Raw genomic sequence first — 8,994 nt, 5'->3', positions numbered from 1 at the left:
AGTGTTCAAATTGGGTGATAAAGTATATAATTACCCTACTTATCTGTAATATTTAACTTTTTGCAGAATGTATTAATTGATCATCTGTGTCATCTCATCTCTAAAAGTGCATCCGTTTTAAGGGAAAGTCTTCCTCCCCTCCTCCAAGCCCCCAGCCCCAATCCTCAGGGGCAACAATTGCTAACAGTTCCAGCATCCTCCCTGAGACTGCAAATCCATGTATGAACACATAACCTCAAAACATGGAGAAACATACGGAGAGACATATGGAATTATTCAGTACACACTGTTCTGAAAATTGCTTTTTTCACTGAATTTTATCTATGGCAGTATCATCAGGAAAAACTAACAAATAGATCCTCAAGTCCCACCAAAAGAGATGTAGCTTCTGTTGCCACTGGGGTACACAGATGTATATTTCTGGGTGATTCTGATGCCACTGGTCCATGGATTCCACGCTAACCTTTGTCAGTAGAACAAATGTCATTTATTTACCTATTCACTTATTCAACAAACAATTATGGACTCTTGCCCTGGGTTTGGCTCTGTCTACACGTGGAATTCAGCAAAGAACACAACACAGCCCCTGCCCTCCAGGACACAGCTTCAGGTCTCCTTCCAAGGGCATCTGAGTCTTCTGATGGTGAAGCTGTGGAGAGCCCCCGTTCTGGACCTCACCTGTACCTTCCCTGGTTGGGGAAGTCATTACCGACAGTGGGTAGAACTGATTCTGAGCATTTTTCTTGAGGGAGATGTGGTTGCAGTGACAGGAGAGCTCTGGGCACCTGCTCCTGCTCCTGACTGTCCACTGTTTGCTCTCACAGAGCAACAAGTTGGTCAGGCAGCCATGCATAGCCATGGATTTTAAAGACACTCAGAAGACACCCACGGAGCCAGGGGTGGCAATTCACCGAATTGGAATTACTCTAAGCAGCCGCAACATAAAAGCTCTGGAGAAGGTATGTGCTGACTTGATCAGAGGCACTAAGAAAAAGAATCTCAAGGTGAAAGGACCAGCTCTGACACCCACCAAGACTCTGAGGATCACTACAAGAAAAACTCCTCATGGTGAAGGCTTTGCGACTTGGGATCATTTTCAGATAAGGATCCACAAGCAACTCATTGATTTACACAGCCCTTCTGAGATTGGTAAGCAGACTGCTTCCGGCAGTGTTAAGTCAGGAGACTGAAGTCACCAATGCCGATGTTGGAATCAACCTTTTTAATAAATTGATTATCAGCTGTTGAAAAAAAAAAAAAGGAACTGATTCTGAGCACGGGCATTGGAAAGAGATCAAATCTCCACACTTCTGCTCTATGTGACCCTGAGAAAAGTACTTAGTCACTCTGTGCCTCAGTTACCTGATCTGTAAAATGGACACAGTAATTACCACATCACATGCTGGGCACTCAATAAATTGCAGCCATGATTACTGATAAATTATACAAAACAAATACAAAATTAATAAGAAAACTCATGTAGCTTTCTGGCCAAGAATGTCAAAATTACATTCAGTCATGAGAAAATAAAAAATTAGACAAATCCAAATTCAGAGACATTCTAGAAAACTTGTCTGTACTCTTTAAAAATGTCTATGTCACGGGGGCACCTGGGTGGCTCAGGGGGTTCCAGCCTCTGGGATCGAGCCCCGAATTGGGCTCTCTGCTCAGCAGGGAGCCTGCTTCCCCCTCTCTCTCTGCCTCCTCTCTGCCTGCTTGTGATCTTTGTCTGTCAAATAAATAAATAAATTCTTTTAAAAAAAAGTCAATGTCACAAAAGACCAAAAGATAAATAAATAAATAAATAAATAAGGAAGGGAGGGACTGCTCTGGATTAAAGAAAACTAAAGAGACATACAGCTAAAAGCAAAATGCGTTCCAGGTTTAGATTATAGATTTGAAAATATATACCTATAAAAAACATTTTTGGCATAATTGGGGAGATATAGACATCAACTATGTATTTTATAATAGTCGTTTAGTAATTTAAATTTCTTCAGTGTAAGAATTACACCGTAGGAATGTCCTAGTTCTTAGGAGACATGTGCTAAAATATTTAGGGATAACGTGTCAAGATATCTGCAAATAACTCTCAAATATTTCCAAAAATTGCATGTGTAGACTTTGGGGACAAAAGACAGAAAAGGAGAGAGACAGAAAGACGGATGAGGCTAAATGTTAACAGTTGGTATATCTAGGTAAGTATATGCATGTTCCTGTTCTATTTTTCCAATTTATTTTGTAGATTGGGAATTTCTCAAAATAAAAAAAATCCCAAATATGAAATATAATGGTTTTAGAAACCGCCATGCAGGGTAGCTGCCTAATTGACTAGGAAAGTAAGGAGTGACTAGGAAGGGGTTTCTGGACTTCCAAGGACGTCCTGCTTCTTGAACTGGGTATCTTCACTTCAAAGAGGGCCCACTGAGCTGGGCATCCCTTTTTTTGTGGATGAGTGTATTTAGAATAATCATCCTAATAAAGCACTCCCCCCCGGCCTTTCTCTGAGCTGGTGCTGTAAATGCAGGAAGGATCCCAGGCTGGAGGGAAGGCTGGAGCCAGACCACCCTCCCCTGACAGTGTGTCACATCTGAGAGGATGGGAAATGGGGCATCAGTTTATGACAGGCTGCCCTGCAGCCTGATTCCTCAGGGTGTGTGTGTGTGTGTGTGGGGGGGGGTGATGGCAGGCTCCTCCCAGAAGCTTCCCCAGCCTGCCTCTCCGAGCAGTGCCCAACCTCTGCTGCCAGCCGCTGCAGTGAGAGGTTGGCCTTGACTCCATGCTTCTCAGACCTTGGCGTCTTCCTCTTCTGTCAGCCCTGAGGATCCAGATGGATGTGGGCTTGATGAGGCATCTCATCTTGTGTGAGAAGTAAATCCAGGGGTCACATTTTCCTCTCCCTGCATTGTTTCGCCAAGTGCTTGATCTGATATGCTCCACTAGCTGGACATACAAATGTGCTCACATCTCTGCACTTTGCAGATTAATTGCTAGAGTCTGCATCTGCCTAAATTAATAGGAATAAAAGCAATGGCTAACACACAGAGCTTATTACAAAGCCAGATTTGGTGCTAAGTACTTTATATATATAACTCACTTAAGGGAGGCCTGGGTGGCTCAGTTGGTTAAGCGTTTGCCTTCAGCTCAGGTCATGGTCCCAGGGTCCTGGGATGGAGCTCTGCATTGAGCTCCTTGCTCAGTGGGGAGCCTGCTTCTCCCTCTGCCTGCTGCTCCCCACTGCTTATGTCCTCTGGCAAATAAATAAAATCTTAAAAAAAAAAAAAACAAAAACAAATAGAAGATGTGAAGTGGTACCTGATTGTGGTGTGGTTAAAAAAAAAAAAAACTCACTTAATGCTCAGAACAGCTCACTGAGGCAGATAGTTTTTTACCCATTTTACAGATGGGGGAACTGGAGCATAGGCAGATAGTTTTTTACCCATTTTACAGATGGGGTGGCGGGGGGGGGAGGAGGAAGAGGCTTATTCAAAATTATTAAGACTTTCAGGGTACCAAGCATAAAGCCACATGTGGGGCTAGTTTGAGGCAGGTTCCTGTGAGATTGCACAGGTCTGCAGTAATTGAAGCCACACTTGCACGTAAGGGAAACCAGCAAGAAGCAGAGCATAAACTTGACTCCCAGCAGTCTGATACCAGAGTCCACTTTCCTAACTGTACAGTACTATCCTACCTCTGTAGGATACTGTACTACAGTACTATCCTACCTCTCTAGCTCTCAGGGGTCTTCCTTCTCTCAGCTTCTCCAAACTGTCCAAGAACTGGAGAGACTGACTCGATACATCAGCATCGGTCTCTAAAAGCTGAACAGACAGAAACAAGCAGTCATACCAGTTGGCTGCCACCAGGGGTCACTGTTGTAAACAGGTCCTGTACAGTTTGACACCTCCAAGTCCACAGTTCAGGGCCGCCTTTGCTTGCCCAGTCCCTGGGCACACACAGCACACCTGGGCCCCAGACTGTAACTCTTTTATTCACACTAATCTGTTCAACCACTGTTCCCACAGCATGACCACTGCCAGAGTGTCCGGGTCAGAAAGGTTTCTGCCCAGCAGGTCACCTACTGGGTGGACACTAGCCCCCACTCCTCAACAAATATCTCATTTCTGATATTAGCTTGGCTCACCTCTTCACACACCCATTTTCCTGATGGTGAGTTTCCCCTCTGGGATCCTTTCTATCTTTTCAGGTCATCAGAAATTGATCTAAAAATCCAAAACCCCAAAGAGGCTGAAGGGTCAGGCAGAGTCTTTACCCCAGTCCTCCTAGGAGGCTACCTGGCCCTAAAAATACCCCCACCTATGCACACAAACCCTTATTAGAATCACAGTATTCCTTGTTGCACCCTTTTTCTAGAGCAATTTGTTAAAGATCATTTATTTATTTAAATAATCTCTATACCCAACATGGGCTCGAACTCGCAACCTTGAAAATAAGAGCCACATGGTCTTCAGGCCTCCAAAGCAATGTGTTTGCCTATGTACCTCAGAGTCCCATAACCAAGAAAAGAGGCATTACTTATTTGCCAGAAAATCTAATTTTGCCTTACTAGGAACTCTATTACAGAGAGTTAACATGACTGATACATCAATGTCACATCCAGATACTTTCTTAATAACACAGGTGGCTAAAAGGGGTTAGAGAATGAAGCTTTCAAGGATGAAGGACTGGAGGAGGGGCGGAGCTAGCTAGTGGCATTGGGTACCATAACCTCACTCATGCCCACCAGCTGCTGAAGCCCAGGAATGTCTGATTATTCTGGGTACCACAGGCATTTCTGCAATCAGGCTGGTACCATCTAAGTTCCCCTAGTTAGAATTGTGTTCAGCTTCAAGTAACCATGCCAACCCACAGCAGGCTAAATTGAGACTTACTATCTTCACCTGCCAGAAGTCTAGAGGTCGGATGGTTACTGGCATTGGTCTGCTAGCTCATGACAGTTCTCTTGGTCTTTTCCTCATGGAGGCTGATGGCTGCTGCAGCTCCAGCCTTTAGAGTCAACACTCAAGGCAGGAAAGGAGAAAGAGCACCAAGGGGCAGCACCAGCAGTACCCGATGGCTTTTACCAGGAAAGCAAAAGCCTTCCTAGAGCCCCAGGTTTCAGCTTATGCCCTGTCGGTCGGAACGGTCTCATATGGCTTCCCTCGCTGCAAGTGAGTCTGCGGAAGTGAGCCTCTGGTCTAGAGCTAAAACACTGTCACGAGCAAAACTGGAATGTAGAAGTGCAGAGGAGGGGTAAGATAGGACACTCTTCCTCTTGCAATCTTCCCAGGCGGCGCAGGGCCCCAGGGCCCCAATACCCACTACAGGTATCCTCCCAGAGGAGCCCCTGCATCCTTATGGCCCTCTCAGCGCCCCAGGCAAGAAGGGCCCACCCCAGGACCTGGGATTCTCCCCCCAATCCCCTGCACCAGCAGAAGGTCCTGCTGACTCTGCATTCTCCTGTGGTGATTAAGGGCGCTCCGCCCAAGTGGGGGCTGGGGGAGGGGAGGCTAAGTAGCCGTGCACTGATTAAGGACAAGGCAAGCAAAGTTCCAGGCATGATGCACATGAACTTTCCATCTTCCTCCCCGCCTCCCTCCGTGTCCTGCCACCACCAGCGACAGCCAGGCCTGTGGCACCCCTCCCAGTGTACCTGCCCAGGAGACCGTTGGGTGTCATCCAGCCCACCACTGACACTGTCGGCCACTCACCAGAGCATCAGGGCAGGAATGCGCACACTGGATCTTCTTTCAGCCTCTTCACAACCTCCTTGCTCTCTAGCAGGCAGGCATCCTACCGTGTCCGGGGCTTAGATTCTGAAGAATCTAAGCTGAGAGCTGTGGAAATGTTCATTGGGGTGAGCCCACTATGACCTGGAGTGGCCAGGCAGAGCTCTGAGGACGAGCCTCGGTGGGCTTCTTGAGTGGTGGGCCGGCAGAGGAAGGAGCGGGCATGCGCCTGCACGGAGGGGCCCGGAGTAGAGCGCGGGCCTGCGCAGTGAGGAATGTTCCTGCACGGAGGAATCTGGAGCTAGGCCCTGACGGCCGCAAAGGCCCCAGGAGAGGGAAAAAGACAAACTGGAAACGGGGGGGGGGGGGGGGGGGTAGATGTGGTATTGCCCGGTTGCTACCCTTCCCAGGGCATCTGCAACACGTGGCGTCCGTGTGCATGACGCCCTGTGGGCAACCCAGGCTGATCGCCGCCCCCAGCTGTGACTACTCGCCTGGATCTCGCACTCCAGGGAGCACCTGCCAGGTACAGGCAGATGCATCCCGCTGTGGTTGAGCGGGGTCTGGTGAAAAAGCTGCCACCAGAATCTTGTACGAGATAAGGCTGTGATAAGGACAAAGGATACGTTATCGCAACAGATAACAGCAGAGATTCAGTGCGTGTGACCTCGCAGGTCCTCCGTCTCCATCCGGGAGACCTGCTTCGGAGCCGCAGAAGTGAATGACTGTCAGGGCGGGGGTGGGGCGGTGCGCTTGGGAACAGCCCCCCCCCCCCAACTTTCTTTGGATCACTCTTAACCCATTCCTTGGGTCTCAGCTCAAGGGTCATTTCTTTGGGGAAGCCTCCTGGCTCAGATTCTCTGTATTATCCTGCAAGTGTATATCCTATCAAGCTTACCGCAGTTTATATTAGTGCATTTGAGTGACATTTTATCTTTACTACTATAGATTCAATCAGCAAAGATTAGTTGAGCCACAAACTTAAATTTAGAGACAGGTACCTGCCCTCATGAAGCTTACAGTCTAGGCATAAGTATCAGTTGGTCGCTAAGCAGGGGTCCACCTGAAGTCCAGAGGTAAGATCCCTCTCAGCCCCAGGAGAACAATGGGACAACTCTAGCCCGTTCAACTCCTGGCCTCAGGCCATTCACTCCCAGAGGGGCCTCCAGATAGGTTGTACGGGGAACAAGCTGCTTCTTGGGAACCTAAGTAAGGAACCCATGGGGCTGAAACCCACCCCAGGGTGCGACTGCTTCTGTTTGGAAGAGAGGACTCCTTTTAATCTGCTTGAAGTTGCCCTTCTATGAGTTAGCGGTAGCCTGACACAATCCCCACCCACTAAGACTGAGCACTGAACCAGAAACACAGCCAGTGCCAGAGGGGCCTTGGCATGGTCACGGGGAAGAATCAGGCCTTGCAGCCCAGCTGAGTGATTTAGAAGATTCTAGAATATCTATGGGAAGAAGCTCCCCAGCCCCTGGAGTCTGATTCTAGCTGATTAAGAAGTAATGAGGGCCAGTATTTCAGCAAGACAGCTGGGAAATAAACGGAGGGAAATTGTTAATCTGGGGATTCCCAACAAGGTGGAAGCTGTGGGACCAGCCCCTAACATCTTATGCCAGGCCCCAGTGTCTGGGAAGTGCGAAGTCGCTTGGGTGGGTGCAGGAGGAGGGTGGGAGAAGCAGGGGGGGAATTAGACTAGCACAAACTTCGTAATTGAAATCATTAATAGCAGTAAAATAAGTTGTCCATCCTACATGTAATTTGTAGTAATATTTGGTTACTGAGATTAATTTCTAGTAATGAAATACTAATTAAACCATTTATTGAGTAATGTATTTGCTTGGTGGTGTTTTATGGGTGTTCACTTATAAATATTTTAATTACTTTTGCTAAGTAATTAGAATTTACTAAATAATTTCCAAACTATTTATTAATTTCTAGCAATTCTCAGCCAACCAACAAGTAATTGTTTTACTTTATATCAGTAATTAAAGTCTTTTTTTTTAAACTTTGAGTGAAGAGAAAGACAGTAATAAAGACAGTCTGTTCTATCACATGGAGTTGGGTGTATTAAAACAAAAACAGAGACATAAAAATCACCCCCTTAATCCAACATTACTCAAACACTCTTACCATTTTTGTTTTTTGTTTATATTTTAACAGACTTTTTATATGGATGCAGGTACCATTTTTTTCAAAATTGAGATCATAACCATGTTTTCTGGCCACAGAACTTTGCCAATTTTTATATCATACTTTTTATTCTGTTAAAATGTCAAACCAGGGGCACATGGGTGGCTCAGTTAAGCACCTGCCTTCAGCTCAGGTTATGATTCTGGGGTCCTAGGATGGAGCCCCACATCAGGCTCCCTGCTCAGCACCCCCCACCATATATGTATCAAATAAATAAAATCTTCTTTAAAAATGTCAAACCAGGGGCGCCTGGGTGGCTCAGTGGGTTAAAGCCTCTGTCTTTGGCTTGGGTCGTGATCCCAGAGTCCTGGGGTCAAGCCCTGCATTGGGCTTTCTGCTGGGTGGGGAACCTGCTTCCTCCTCTCTCTGCCTGTCTCTCTGCCTACTTGTGATCTCTGTCTGTCAAATAAATAAATAAAAATCTTTAAAAAAAAAAAAATGTCAAACCATCCTATGGGCGCCTGCATGGCTCAGTGGGTTGAGCCACTACCTTCGGCTCAGTTCATGATCTCAGGGTCTCAGGATCGAGTCCCAGATCGGGCTCTCTGCTCAGCAGGGAGCCTGCTTCTCTCTCTCTCTCTCTCTGGGTGCCTCTCTGCCTACTTGTGGTCTCAAATAAATAAAAAATAAAATCTTAAAACAACAACAACAAATGTCAAACCATCCTAGAGGGAGATTTTCTTGAACAGTTTAAGAGACTTTCTACCTCCATGCACCTACTATGTGTCTGACACTATGCCAAGTAATTTACATGCTCTGCCTGCTTCAACACTATGGTGATGAACTAGTGTGTGGGAGTGACCCTGTGTAAAGCTGGTCCTCCTCATGACTTTATGTCTCAGCATAAAGTCATCTTCAATAAAATGACGGTCTGGGAGAAAAAAAAACTTACTGAAATAAATGACTATCTACTTTTCTCTATAAAAGGAAGATCATAGTGAATGTGATTCTGCAACCTGTTTTTCACTTGAATAGTATAAACATCTTTCCATATCAATAAATACGGAGGAGAAACAGTATCTTTTTTCCTAGCTGCATCGTATCTGTGAAGATACCCCCATTTCATATC

General features: G+C 46.3%; 1 pseudogene across 1 annotated transcript; it reads left to right on the top strand.

The window, feature by feature from the left end:
• The first annotated feature begins 857 nt into the window (after positions 1 to 857).
• Positions 858 to 6,285, top strand: LOC309859358 (small ribosomal subunit protein uS10 pseudogene; annotated as a pseudogene). The gene is made up of 2 exons: positions 858 to 1,149; positions 6,140 to 6,285. The product of its transcript is annotated as a small ribosomal subunit protein uS10 pseudogene (transcript).
• The last annotated feature ends 2,709 nt before the right edge of the window (positions 6,286 to 8,994 follow it).

The sequence above is a fragment of the Mustela nivalis genome, assembly GCF_964662115.1.
Source record: "Mustela nivalis genome assembly, chromosome: 2".
Taxonomy (NCBI): Eukaryota; Metazoa; Chordata; class Mammalia; order Carnivora; family Mustelidae; genus Mustela; species Mustela nivalis.
The sequence above is the reverse complement of the archived record's forward strand: the minus strand, read 5'-3'. Positions and strand labels throughout refer to the sequence as shown.